This window comes from Penaeus monodon, chromosome 10, assembly GCF_015228065.2.
Source record: "Penaeus monodon isolate SGIC_2016 chromosome 10, NSTDA_Pmon_1, whole genome shotgun sequence".
NCBI lineage: Eukaryota > Metazoa > Arthropoda > Malacostraca > Decapoda > Penaeidae > Penaeus > Penaeus monodon.
In genome coordinates this window covers 49,038,465-49,051,576 of record NC_051395.1, presented here as the reverse complement: position 1 = coordinate 49,051,576, position 13,112 = coordinate 49,038,465, and the positions used below count along the sequence as shown (strand labels likewise).

General features: G+C 48.6%; 1 protein-coding gene across 1 annotated transcript in view; it reads right to left on the bottom strand.

The window, feature by feature from the left end:
• The window catches only part of LOC119578114 (slit homolog 2 protein-like), a 159,828-nt gene extending 147,220 nt beyond the window's left edge, over positions 1–12,608 (bottom strand). Inside the window, exon 1 of the mRNA XM_037925845.1 lies at positions 12,222–12,608. The gene's annotated coding sequence lies outside the window, so the exon portion shown is untranslated. The remainder of the gene's footprint in view (positions 1–12,221) is intronic.
• Between the last annotated feature and the right edge of the window lie 504 nt (positions 12,609–13,112).

Genomic DNA, 13,112 nt, shown 5'->3' with positions numbered 1-13,112 from the left:
TGTGGGAGCGAGGTTTATTCTTGTTTTCTTTTTATTTCTTTTTATCTTTATTTTTTGTATTTATTAGGTTCATGGATGGTGAATGAATGGGAGTAAAGGACTTTTTTTTCTTTTTTTTTTGATGAGGGAGAGGGAGGGAGAGGGAGGGGAGGGGGAAGGGGAGAGGGAGGGGTAGGGGGAGAGGGAGGGGAGGGAGAAAGGGAGAAGGAGAAGGGGAAAGGGAGAGGGAAGGGTAGGGGGAGAGTGAGGGGAGGGGGGAAAACGAGAGGGAGGGGTAAGGGGAAAGGGAGAGGGAAGGGTAGGGGGAAAGGGAGAGGGAGAGTGAGGGGAGGGGGGAAACGAGAGGGAGGGGGAGGCGGAAATGCTGCGGGGGTCTAATGAGTAAAAATGTTGAAAGGAAAGGAGCGAGTTGGGAAATCACCCGGACTGAAAAATAACTGTCAACATTTTTTTCTTCTTTTAGTGTGTCTTTCTTTCTCCCTCCTTCCTTCCACCTTTTTCTTTTTCTTTCTCTATTTCTATATGCCATCTCTCTCTCTCTCTCTCTCTCTCTCTTTTCTCTCAGGAAAGCTATTGCTTTTAAAATGACTGGCATTCATCTCCAGAATCCCCGCTTTCTCGCCCGCGTCACGCCGACCTCCGCCCTCCGTCTTCCTCCCTCCACCCTCCACCCTTCTCCCTCTTCCCTCCATCCTCTCCCTTCCCTCTTTCCTCCATCCTCCACCCTTCTCCCTCTTCCCTCCCTCCTCCTCCCTCCACCCTTCTCCCTCCTCCTCCCTTCACCCTTCTCCCTCCTCCCTCTTCCCTCCATCCTCCTCCCTCCTCCTTTCTCCACCCTCCACCCTTCTCCCTCCTCCCACCACAGCCTCCTCCCTCTCGCCGCCACGACACCCGCGGCCATCCTCACGACGAGAGGATTAGGCACGTCAGCTCTTCGGCCAATCGCTCCTTCGGACATTCCCGGATTACGCCCGACGCAGAAGCCGCTTGAGGAGGGGGGGAGGGAAGGGGGGAGGGGGTGGACAGGAGCTTCGAAGGAGTCCCCCGGATCATCTTACGGCCGAAAAGGGAGTCCCACGGAGTCCCACGCCCTCCCTGCCAAAGCCTCCAGCGAGCGGCAGGGGTGTCACCTCACAAGACCACGAGTCCTGTGGTGCGCCTGTGGTCAGCCCGGTAGAGGCTTCACCTGCTTCTGTGGCCGCCTCCTCCAGGTACTTCGGGCGTCGAGGTAGAGAGGTGGGGGGGGATGGAAGGAATGGGGGGAAGGGAGGGGTGGGGAGGGGGAGAGGAATGAGGGAAGGATGGGGAAGGGGAGAGGAATGGGGAGGGGAGGGGGGAGGAATGGTGAAGGGAGGGGGATGGGGAAGGGGAGAGAAATGGGGAGGGGAGGGGAGAGGGGGAGAGGGTATAGGAGGGAGGAGCGGGGGAAAGGAAGAGGGAGAGGAAGGAGAGGGAGGGAAGGGAGAGGTGAGGGAGAGGAGGGGAGAGAGGTGAGGGAGAGGAGGGAAGAGAGAGAGGAAGGGGGAGTGGAGGGAAAGAGGTGGGGGAGGTGAGGGAGAGAGGTGGGGGAAAGGGAGGGAGAGAGGTGGGGGAAAGGGAGGGAGAGAGGTGGGGGAAAGGGAGGGAGAGAGGTGGGGGAAAGGGAGGGAGAGAGGTGGGGGGGGAAAGGGAGGAAGTAGAAGGATGGGAAGGGAGTGGAGGGGAGAGGAAGAGGAGGGGAAGGGTAATGGAGAGGCGGGAGGGGGAATGGGAAGGGGAAGGAGAGCATAGAGAGAGAGGAAGAAGCGATGATGGGAGAAAAAAGGCAAGAAGGGAGAGGGGGGGAGGGGGAGAAAGGAGATAAGAAGTAGAAAAATTACTTAACAAAACACTTACTTTTTATTTTCGGTTCCATTTCCTCTCGCGGACCGATACAAATATAAAACATGAATACTTTTAACGTTTCTGTCCCTTTCCCTCTTTCTCTCTTTCTTCCTCTCTTTATATGCATTTTCCCCTCCTTCCCTATCTCTCTCCCTTCCTCCCTCTTCTTCCCCCTTCCTTCCTCCCTCTTCTTCCCCCTTCCTCCCTCCCTCTACTTCCCCCTCCTTCCCTCCCTCCCTCTACTTCCCCCTCCCTCCCTCCCTCCCTCTACTTCCCCCTCCCTCCCTCCCCCTCTTCTTCTCCCCCCTCCTCCCTCCCTTACTTTCCCCTCCTCCCTCCTCCTCTTCTCTTCTTTCCTTTTAATACAGAGTATCACTGCCCGGTTTCCGACCCACGCAACGGGTTGGGCGAGGCCGGATACGAGGAACCGGATAGACGAAAAGGAAAACCGACGGTCAGGGACGAGCTGGCAAGGGCAGGGGCCGGGGGGAAGGGAAGGGGAGAGGGAGAGAGAAGGAGGAGGAGTGGGAGAGGGAAAGAGAGGGAGAGGGAAAGAGAAAGAGAGGGAGAGGGAAAGAGAAAGAGGAGGGAAAAAGGGGAAAAAGAAAAAAGGAGTGGGAAAAAGGGAAAGAGGGGGAAAGGAAAGGGAAAAGGGAGAAAGGGAAAAAGGGAGGAGAAGGGAAAGGGGGGAGGGAAAAGAGGAAAAGGGGAAGGGGAAAAAGGGGGAAAAGGGGGAGGGAAAAAGGGGGGAGGGGGGGGAAGGGGGGAGGGAGGGAGGGAGGGAGGGAAAAGGGGGGAGGGGAGGGAGGGGAAAAAAAGATGGGAAAGAAAAGGGAAGGGGAAGAGAGGGGGGGAGGACGGGGAAGAGAAAAAAAAGAAAGAAAAGGAAAAGAGGAGAGGGGAGGGAAAAAGGGAAAGGGGGGGAGGAGGGAGGAGGGGAGGAGGGAGGGAAAGGGGGGAAAGAGAAGAGGGAGGGGGGAAGGGAAAAGGGGAAAATGGAGAGAGGGGGGGAGGAGGGGGAAAAAGAGAAGAAAAAGGGGAAAGAAAGGAGGAAAAGGGGAGAGGGAGGGAAAAGAAAAGAGAAACGGGGGGAAGAGAGAGAGGAGAAAGAGAGGGGGAGAGAGGGGAAGAGAAGAGAGAGAGAGAGGAAGAGAAAAAGAGAGGAGAGAAAAGGGGAAAGAGAGAGGAGAGAAAAGGAAAAGAGAGAGAGGAAAGGAGAGAGAAGAGAGAAAGGGGAGAGAGAAAGAGAGAGTAGAGAGGAGAGAGAGAGAGAGAAGAGAGAGAGAGAGAGGAGAGAGGGGAAAAGAGAGGAGAGAGAGAGAGAAAGAGAGAGAAGAGGAGAGAAAGAGAAAGAGAGAGGAGAGAGAGAGAGAGAGGGGAAAGGAAAGAGAGGAGGGGAGGAGAGAGAGAAAGGAGGAGAGAGAGAAGAGAAGAGAGAGAAAAAGTAGAGAGAAAGAAAAAGAGAAGAGAGGAGAGAGAGAAAAAAGGAGAGAAAGAGAGGAGAGAAGGGAGAAGAAGAGAAGAGAGAAGAGAGAGAGAAAAGAGGAGGAGAGAGAGAAAAAGAGAAAAGAGAAAGAGAAGAGAGGAGGAGAGGAAGAGAGAGAGAAGAGAAAGAGAAGAGAGAAGAAAAGAGAGAGGAGAGAGGGAAGGAGAGAGAGAGAGAGAAGAGGAGGAGGAGAGAAAAAAAAGAGAGAAAGAGAAAAGAGAAGAGAGAGAAGGAAGAGAAGAGAAGAGAGAGAAGAGAAAAAAGGGAGAAGGGGAAAAGAGAAAAAGAAAGAGAGAGAGGAGAGGAGGGAGGAAGAGGAAGAAGAGAAGAGAGAGGGGAAAGACAGGCGAGGGGAGGGGAGAGAGGGGGGAAGAGGGGGGGAGGGGGGGGGGAGAGCGGACAATACACCGGCCCGCAATCCGTCGTCACTACAATAACCGGCGATTTATTGATGTATTCTCCTCCTCCTCTTTCCTCGGCGCCTCCTCTTTCGCTACGCCATTATCAGTGTGTTGCTTATCCCCCCTCATACTTGCTGCTGGAATAGGCGAGTTGGGGAAGCGATATGACGATAAGACTGCATTAATGAGAACGTAAAAAAAAGAAAAGAAAAGAAGAAAAAAAAAAAGCAATGGTGAATTGGATTAGTAATGGCGGCAATTTGAATAACAATTGTAGCATTCAGTACAATAATGGAAAATATCCGGTTCCTTGTTACTACTCCAATTAATGAATGAAGACATTACGAAGGTACTGTTACGTCGGTTTATTACAGGGTTCATCGAATTTATTATTAAAGCGATAATTCGTAATTGTAATGCTATTATACTTGTAACTAACTATACTAGATCTAATTTCTATTGGCTATTAAATATCATCTAAACATTAACAGAAACACAGCTTGCAAAAATCGTTAAATACCAGGACATTTACGCTGGTGTATGTGCGCGCGCGTGTTGGTACCATCTTGGACACGCTGATACCACACAAACACCATCAAAACACAGCGACCGAAAAAGCAGTACCACTAATCCTTGAACCTACGTACCTGGGCATGGAGTATACCCCCCCACCCCCCCACCCACCCCGCTACCAGTCGAGCAGCATCCAAGGAAACTCACGACGTTGACTTACGTTATCGAAGGACTATAAGAGATCGTCCAGTAATCCCTGTACATGACGAGAGCTGGACTTTGGTACTTAGGACGCTCCCTCTCCCTTCTGCGTACCTTCCTCCCTCCTTCCCTCCTCACTCCTGCTCTCTCCCTCCTCATTTCTTCCTCCCTCCTCCCTTCTCCCTCCCTCCTTTCCTCCTCTCTTCTCCTCCCTCCTTTCCTCCTCTCTTTCTCCTCCCTCCTTTCCTCCTCTCTTCTCCTCCCTCCTTTCCTCCTCTCTCTCTCCTCCCTCCTTTCCTCCTCTCTTCTTCCTCCCTCCTTTCCTCCTCCCTCCTTTCCTCCTCTCTTCCTCCCTCCTTTCCCTCCTCACTTCTCCCTCCGTCCTTCCCTCCTCACTTCTCCCTCCGTCCTTCCCTCCTCACTTCTCCCTCCGTCCTTCCCTCCTCACTTCTTCCCTCCTCCTTCCCCTCCTCACTGTCTCCCTCCCCTCCTTACCTCCCTCCCTTCTCCCTCCTCCTCCCTCCTCAACTTCTCACCCCTCTCTTCCCTGCCTACCACTTACTCCCCCCTTCTCCTAGTCCCTCCTCCACCTCTCCCTCGTCCATCCCTACTACTCTCCCTCCGTCCTTACCCACTCCCTCATCTACCCCTCCCGTCCTCTACCCCTCCTCATCCTCCACCTCCTCCTCCATACCCTCCCTCCATCCTTCCCTCCTCACTTACTCCTCCTCCTCCATACCCACCCTCATCTCACCTGTCTCCTCCTCACCTCCTTACTCCTCGCCTCCTCCCCCATTCTCCCTCCTCAACCCCTCTCCATCTCTACCATATCCATACAACTCCTCATCATACCCCTACTCCTCATCCACTCCTACCATCTTACCCACTCCCTCCATCCATACCCACCCTCTCCATCCATACCCACCTCCCTCCATCCATACCCACCTCCCTCCATCCATACCCACCTCCCTCCCTCTATCTCTACCCACCCTATCCTCCCATCCACACCCACACCCACCCAATCCACCCCCCACCCACCCTCCACCCTTACCTTTACCCAACCGGCACAAAACCAGATTACACTAAGGAGCCAACACCGGCCCCATGCTCCTACCCTGGCCAGCGAGACCTTACTTTAAGCCGCCTAAATCTGACAGAGCTTGACAAAGTGGGCGTTCTGGAAGGTATAAAGGAAGGGGGGGAGGGGTACGGGTGGGGATTGAGATAAAAAAAAAGAGGGCGAGGGAGTGAGAGGGAGTAGGGAGTAGCGAGGGAGTGGGGAGTAGGGAGTGTTAGGGAGTGAGGAGAGGGAGTGATAGGGAGTGGGGAGTAGCGGAGTGATAGGGAGTGGGGAGTGATAGGGAAGGGGAGTGAGAGGGAGTGGGGAGTGGGGAGGGAGTGGGGAGTGGGGAGTGAGAGGGATAGCAACAATGGGATCGAACTGTTAACGATTTCTTATCCGTTCTCACAAGGAAGTAGAATGGAGTAAGAAAAAAAAAATAAAACAGATTGTGACGTCCACTTTCAACCGTCGCGTCTGTGTGATGCTGAGCGGACCTCATGGTGAACTGGCGGTTGAGTTAGCGTGAGTGGCGAAAAGATGGTGAAATTATGGTGAAATTAGTGAGCTGTTAAAGGACTGAGACGGTGAACAAATGTATCGAGCTGATAGTAACCTCGTAATGAACTGATGGCGACCTGCTGATGACCTGAAGACAAGCTGATGCTAAACTAAGGCTGACCCGATGGTGAACTTATGTTACTCTAATGGTGAACTTATGGTAACTTGAATGCGAGTTCCCGGAGGCACACGTCAGCGTCGGGGCAGGAACACGCAACCACGGGCCCGTAATTCACACGTGCGGAAATAACACAATCACTCACTTCCTTTAACCTCCAAGGCTTTTTACAAATAATATAAAGATGACTCAGGACTTTTTTTTTTCTTTGTTTCATTCATCTTTTGCGGTGATTTTTTTATTTTTTTTATTCTTTATATATATATATACATATATATATATATATATATATATATATATATATATATATATATTTAAATATATATATATATATATATATATATATATATATATATATATATATATATATATATGTGTGTGTGTGTGTGTGTGTGTGTGTGTGTGTGTACAGACACAGACAGACAGACAGACAGACAGACAAACAGACACACACACTTTTTTTATTAATAACACGTTATTATTTCCTTTCTTTTCCTTCTTTTTTCTCTCTTTTCTTCAATTGTTTTAGCTCCTTCCTTCTCCTTTCTTACATCTATTACCTTTTTTTTCTCTTCTCTCCTCTCCTGTACTCCGTTCCTTCGTATATCCTCCTTTGTTGTCTTCTCAGCTTCACATCATTGCCACTTTTTCCTTTCCTTTTTTCTTCTCTATTCATTCGCTCACTAATCCTTCTCTTTTTTGTTTCTCTGTCTGTCTGTCGGTATGTCTCGAAGCCGTTTTCAATTTCTCTCTCTTTCCTCTCTCTCTCTCTCTCTTACGCACTCACTCTCTCTCTCTCTCTCTCTCTCTCTCTCTCTCTCTGCTCTGCTCTTCTCTCTCTCTTCTCTCTATAAGACAGTAATAACAATTTATATATATAATAAACTTTGATTCTTTTTCTTCTCCTCTATATATCTTTCCGCATCTTTCTATCTTTCCCGCTTCTATATCTATCTTTCCTCTCCTTCTAATCTATTTCACGCATTTTATTTTTTCCCGCACTCTCTATACTATCTTCCCGCCTCTCTATATCTATCTTTCCACTCCTTATTATCTTTCAGCACTTCTAACATCTTTGACCAATCTATCTTTCCCGCACCTCTATTATCTTTCCAAGCACTCTTATATCTATCTTCCGCCTCTCTCTATCTTCTTCCCGCACTCTCTTATCTCTTTCCGCACTCTCTATATCTCTCTCCCGCACTCTCTATATCTATCTTTCCCGCACTCTCTATATCTATCTTTCCCGCACTCTCTATATCTATCTTTCCCGCACTCTCTATATCTATCTACCGCCCCTCCCCCTTCCTTCAAACTCTCCTTTCTGCTCCTTACCCCTTTCTTCTTCTCTCCCTCTTACACTTTCTCTCCGTCTCCCCCCCCCCCCTTCCGCCCATTCATCCCGACGCTCAATCTGTCATTGCCAGACATTCGCAGACACGGAAACAGACACCCTCCGCCAGACACGCACGCACACACGCACGCACAATACCTGACTCACCACCGGAAGTAGGTTTGGACATCAGGCATTTCCCCCTCCCCCCCCCTACATCAGGCAGGACGGTGGGTAGGGGGGGGAGGTAGGTAGGAGGGTTAGGTGTTGTGTCATGCGTGGTCGTCATACAAAGTCGTTTTCGTTCGCTATTGTTTTTTTTGTTGTTTGTTGTTACCATAGTCATAGCTGTCTGGGTTTTGCAATGTGGGGGTTCCTGTTTTGCAATACGTGGGATTCGGGTTTTGCAATACCAGGGTTCTGTGTTTTGTAATACCAGGGTCTTCGCGTGTGACCGTTTGGGAAATGGTCGTGGTCACAGCCCCGTCGAGGTTGGGTGATCGTCGTCATGGCTATATCGTCATGAGAAGCTGTCATGCAAAGCTCTTGCGTAGTCGTCATGTAAAGTTCCATGTAGCCGTTATGCAAAGCTCCATGTAGTCACCATGCCAAGTTCTATGTAGTCGTTATCCCAAGCTCTATATAGTCGTTATGCAACGCTCCATGTAATCGATATGCAAAGGTCCACGTTGTCCTTACACAAAGCTCTACGCAGCCAAGCAAAGCTACTCGCAAGTCGTCATGCAAAGCTCTACGTAGTCACCTCACCACGCAAAGCTTTCCGTAGCCATCAGGCAGAGGCGTCTGAAGTCCGTCGCAATTTCTCAAACACGCTCGTCCTGCCTACGACGGTCGCAGGTGTGGGCGAGAGGAAGGGGCAGCTGGCCGACGCTAATCAGGGAAAGAGGGAGAGGGACTTTTTAGCAAACTCTGAGGGCGGAAACCTGGTGGGCCAGTGGGCAGGTGGGGACGGAGGTGAGGGAAAGGTGGTAGGAAATGAAGGAGAGAAAGAGAATGAAAAAAAGACAAAGACAAGGAGGAGGACGGAGGGCGAGAGGCGGATGGAAAAGGAAAGGGGGATAGGAAGGGGGAGGGGGAGAGGGAGGGGGGACGGGGAGAGAGGGAGGGAGGGAGGGAGGGAGAGGGAGAGGGAGACGGAGAGAGAGAGAGAGAGAGAGAGAGAGAGAGAGAGAGAGAGAGAGAGAGAGAGAGAGAGAGAGAGAGAGAGAGAGAGAGAGAGAGAAGAGAGAGAAGAGAATAGAGAAGAGAGAATAGAGAAAAGAGAAAGATATAAAGAGATAAAGATAGAGAGAGAAATGAAAGAAAGAACGAGATCGCGGTGATCGTTTCCCCCACCGAACCAGGTCCCCCTTTCCTCGATCGCAGGCTCCGTTCTCGTCCCGCGGCTTTTCCCGGCGCTTCACTCATGACCAATCCGGCCTCACCCACATCCTGTCTCCGGCGAGTTTCACCCACCCACACCCATCGCTCCTCATCCATGAAGACCTTCGTCATAAAAATACAAATTAAAAAAATTTAGACTCGTATACCCTTCAGAGACAATCATACGCCCTCCGCCATAAAAACAATGCAAGTTAAGATAAGGAGAGGGGTGGGGGATTATATATATATGTTTCTGTTTCAAATATTAGCCATATCCTGAATAGGGAGAGAGAGAGAGAGAAAAAAAAAAAGACTTCCCATGGATTGATATTTGTTGCGAGTTGAAGTCTCCAGACGCGTTCGGATCTGGGGAGAAGGAGAGGAGAGAGGGGGAGGAGGGGAGGAGAGAGGGGGAGAAGGGGAGGAGAGAGGGGGAGAAGGGGAGGAGAGAGGGGGAGAAAGGGGAGAGGGGGGAGGAAAAGACCCCCACGTGGCGTGTCTCTGCCTCGCCGCTTCGGGAAAGAAACACGTGATTTGTATGTGTCATGATATGTAGCACTGGCCACTCTCTGTTATTTCGGATTAGATGAAGTGTTGTGATACATTGCGTGCGTGTGGATGTGTGTGTGTGTGTGTGTGTGATGTGTGTGTGTGTGTGTGATGTGTGTGTGTGTGGTGTGTGTGTGTGGTGTGTGTGTTTGTGTGTGTGTGTGTGTGTGTGTTGTGTGTGTGTGGATGTGTGTGTGTGTGTGTGTGTGTGTGTGTGTGTGTGTGTGTGTGTGTGTGTGTGTGTGTGTGTGTGTGTGTGTGTGTGAAATGAAAAAGCACATACACAAAAAAATGAATGACTGTTGAATGAGTGGTGTAAGTGAGTGTAAGTGAGTGCGCGAGTGTGAGTGCGAGTGTATGTGAAATGAAAAAGCACATATACACAACAAAGAAAAAAAAAATAGCTAGACACCTTCAAACATCTATTTCTAAAACACGACAGACTCATTATAAATAACCACACGAGATCCACAGTACAAAAAGCCGTAGAGAGGAGAGGAAGAGTCAAGGCGAGACGCGGGCGTGCGCACGTGCGTCGGAAGGAAGTATCAAGGTCTGTCGCCCGCCCACCTCCGCCCTTAGCATGACCACGCGGGCGGCGCAGAGACAGGAACCACGGCCCACCTACCGTAGTTGCGCCTCCCCCCCCCCCTTCCCACCGTTCCTCCGCCTGTGCCATTCACTCATTCTCGTCCGTTTCCTGCGCCTCCTTCTCTCTCCCCTTATTTGCCTCCGGATCTCCACCCGAGCCTTCCCACCTCCGCCCACTCTGCGTTCACCTCCGATAACCTCACCTGATTCTTCCTTTCATCCCCTCTTTGCCTGTTTCCGTCCATTCTCGTCTCGCTCGGTGCACTTCTGTTTTCATTTTACTTTTTCCTTCTAGTGTTATATCTTTTTTCCCCCCATTTTCATTCTCTCCACTTCCCCTTCCCCGTCTTCTTCTTCTATTCCCCTTCTCTTCCTCTCTCTTTTCTCCTCCTCCTCCTCCCCACTCTTTCCCTCCCTCTCTCCTCCTCCCATTCCCTCTTTCCCTCCTCCTCTCTTTTCCTCTTCCCTTTCCTCTCTCCTCCTCCCCCTCCCTCTTCCCCTCCTCTATTCTCTCCTCCTCCCCCCCCCTCTTCCCCTCCTCCTCTCTTCCCTTCTCCTCCTCCTCCCTGCACTCCTCCCCTGCCGCGGGCGCTGCCGAGGGGTGTAGGCCACTAGTACAGTATTGGTGGGTCCCTTCTGTAATTACGTGGTCGGACTGAAGTACGGGAACACGCGCGCACTTCGCTGTCTATATTGGGACATCATCAATCACCTGATTAATTGGGCGCCTTAATTAACAGTGACCAAAGGCAGGGATTCACAATGAGAATTATGGGGTTCATTTAAAGGGTTTGGGTGTGATGATGGAATTGTGTGTGGATGGTTCATTAGCATGTCTGAGAAGCAGAAATTTTAGGAAATTAAGGATCATGACAGAAAGAGGAATAAATACGGTAGGCTGATATAATAGAAGTGGTAATTAATATTGATATAATCATCATTGTTATACATATTTATTTTACAATTGGTATGAGTCCTAACGATGCCAGCGACAATAGTAATGAGTTAAAAAAAAAATCACGAAAAAATGAAAATGAAAAATATTTCAAGCAAACACCCATCATCTAACCCTATCTTCTCTCTCTCTCTCTTTCTCATATTCAAAATTCACACGCAAAAACCTCGCTCGCAATATACACAGATCACACACACTTCAAAAAGTTATTTCCTATTCAAATAAAAACGAAAACACACACCTCCCAAAAACACCATGCATGCATCCTCCCACGCCCATTCCGACACTCAAGCACGCACTCTCTCTCCCTTGTCCCACGCCCACAACACACGCGGACGCACCTACCCTTCCACACCACGTCAGACCATTCACGCCCACACCTCAAGCCACAATTCACACACGCAAGACTTTTTTTTTGAGGGGGGGGGGGGGGGAGAGGATTCCAATGTTGTTGTTTTTTTTGTAGAGTGATGTTCCATTTTCCGACATCTGCTTGGGGGCTGTTGATATCTTGTGTTTATTTCTTTTTTGTCTCGTATATTTTTAGAATGATATAAAAAAAAAACATGAAGGTGGATTTTTTTTTGTCTTATTGGGTTTATCAGTATATGATACTCTGCTTTATATTTATTCGAAGGTTTTGGTGTGAACGGAATTTGGGCTAAAGAGGTACTGTTATCCCTGTCTTCAAAATTCAGATTTTCCCTGTTTTCCTGTCTATCCTATCGGCGAAATCTAGCCCAAATATTATCTGCATATCAAATGGCGATCTTATTAGCATATCTGTATCCTCATTATAGCATCTGTCACCTCATTTACATATCTATCGCCTTATTTGCATATCACGGCTACGTTATTTTCACGAGCAAAACTCTCTTGTAATATGTATCTCCAATATCTTTTCGTTTACACATTGCGCTTAGAATAATAACAACGCACTCTAGAATATCATCTTACCAACCTAATATGTATTTAGAGGGTGTAAAACTATATAAAGATAAATATTTATCTCTAATGCCTTACTTTACTTAAACCAATTCCGTTTACATGTTGCACTTAAAATATTAAAAAGGTACTCAACAATATCAACTTACCAATCTAATAAAAGAGTATTTAGGGGGTTACAAAAATTAACAATCAAATAACTATTTAGCGTGTTTAAAAATATATATATATAAAGAATTTCAAAGGCACGCGTTCGACTCACCTGTTCAGACGCTCGACTCACACACTCATTATGTCCTGTTTCGCCTAATTATTGAGCCATAGTCTCGTGCAGGTTATTTTCAAGATTTTAATTCCACTGGGAGATTTTTTATGATGACGGTGTATGAGGACACGACCTTTTCATTACGACGAATTATTAATTATAAAAATAGAAAAAAAAAATGAAAACAATTTTCACACAGGCGTTCCTTTACTTTTCTATTCCTTCCCACAGGTAAGCGAGTCTTAAGCACGAATGTCACACCGGGAAACACAGGATAAAGCTAGCACGGGGCCATTTTCTTTCCTCCAAGAACACTTTAACTGCCGAAGAGGTGATGGACAAAGCGTGCACGCACCTTCCTTCCACCTTGGCCAGAGCCACACTGGAACTCGGAACTGTCCAGGAGGTGCCACGGGTCCCGGTGAACGAACCGCCGTTCCACACGCTTTCGGACGCTTCCTTTCGTTTTCGTCTCGGGTATGCGGCGATTACCTTGTCCTAAGGGTGGAGGGTTAATTTTAAGGGAAGTGATTGTGTTCATTTGATGAGAATAATTTCTTGTCGTTTTTTGGGGGTATGTTTTGAATCGGGTAGTGTTTAAACATCCAGCGAGTTCACATTTTGTAACCTTGAATCGAATACTTCGTTCGGATTTACAAAGTTTACAAACATTTTAAAATTGAAGTTAAATGAGCACGATTGGTGTCAAAGAATGGTTCTAACTTAGAAACATTATTAGCCAGCTGGTTAACAATATATCAAAGAATGAAACCTGAACGAAACTAAAAGATGCATGAGGTAATTATAGAATTTTTAGGTAAAGTGTTCCAAGGGTGGCAGTCAGTGTTGCCCTCACGTGGGTCGCCTTATATAAGGATTCCCTGGACC